Source organism: Dromiciops gliroides, chromosome 6 (assembly GCF_019393635.1).
Source record: "Dromiciops gliroides isolate mDroGli1 chromosome 6, mDroGli1.pri, whole genome shotgun sequence".
Taxonomy (NCBI): domain Eukaryota; kingdom Metazoa; phylum Chordata; class Mammalia; order Microbiotheria; family Microbiotheriidae; genus Dromiciops; species Dromiciops gliroides.
In genome coordinates this window covers 117,071,335-117,072,531 of record NC_057866.1, presented here as the reverse complement: position 1 = coordinate 117,072,531, position 1,197 = coordinate 117,071,335, and positions in this window count along the sequence as shown.

Sequence of the window (1,197 nt, the reverse complement as noted above, 5' to 3'; positions counted from 1 at the left end):
ATTCCCAACGTTGGCAATGGATTGGATATGAAGGGTGAAGGAGAGGGGAGTGGAGAGGATGACAGAGTTTGTAAACATACATGGCTACAAAAATGGTGGCATCCTTGGCATAAATAAGGAAACCAAGAAAAGGTGAGGGCTTCCAGGAAGGTGGGAGATACATGAGACAGAAATAGTGAATTCTGAACAGTTTCTTCTAATGAGGTCATGCTGAAAGGAAGAGAGCAGCACAGATCATCAAAAGAAAGGCACAGATCATCAAAAACAAAGCTCATCTGTTTCACAGTGCTTTCTTCCCATTAATATCACATGCTAAGCATCTATAATCATTCTCTTATCTGCAGCAGATTAGCACAGAAAAGTATGAACCTATAAATGTATCCTAAAATGGATATGAATGCAGTAGGATTGAGCTCCTTAGTAAGTCAGAAGAGCAGAAATAATAAGAAAATGAATAATTTCCAGTTAACATAGGGACATGAAGGGTCTTAGAGAAGACCAGCTCTCCCACATTAACACCAACAAAGGACCTAAAAAAGGCACCAGAAAGAACAATGACTAAGAAGATCAGAGGGGGAAAGCAGGGCATTCTTCCATCTAGTGGAGGATGACACAGGGTGATCTTATCTCAGATAAGGGACCTGCTAGGGAACCAGAAACAAGCATGAGCTTGGGGCCAGTGGGATCTTGGGCATGTCTTGTTAGAGCAATAACAGGGTACTGGGCCATTCCTATTTAGACACACAGGGCCCATGATGCTACAGAAGTCTAAAACCAACAAAAGATAGTCAAATGCCCTGGCAGACTCAATGTCAAAGGACCTTCCAGGAGGCCCGAGGTTGGCGTGATATCACACATTTGATTGGGATTTATCAGGACCATAGCAGGAGACAGATTCAAGTCCCATCTATGGATTAATCAGGGAACAGATAGTTACAGGGCTGAGACTAGCATTTGCTTTGGGCTACCAGGAAATAGATGTAGAAACCAAAGGCTGTAAGTAAAAGGCTGGCCACAGTCCCAGAACCTCATCCAGGAGTGCAGCAGGGCATACAGACTACAGATGAGACAGGACCCAATAAGGCCTGCCTACTCCATTCAAGAGTACTGGATGGGGAAGAGCCTGGCCCTGGAACAAAGTTCCAATTGAAGATATGAGAAAACAGAGGAAAACTACAAAAATTGTGAAAAAAATAT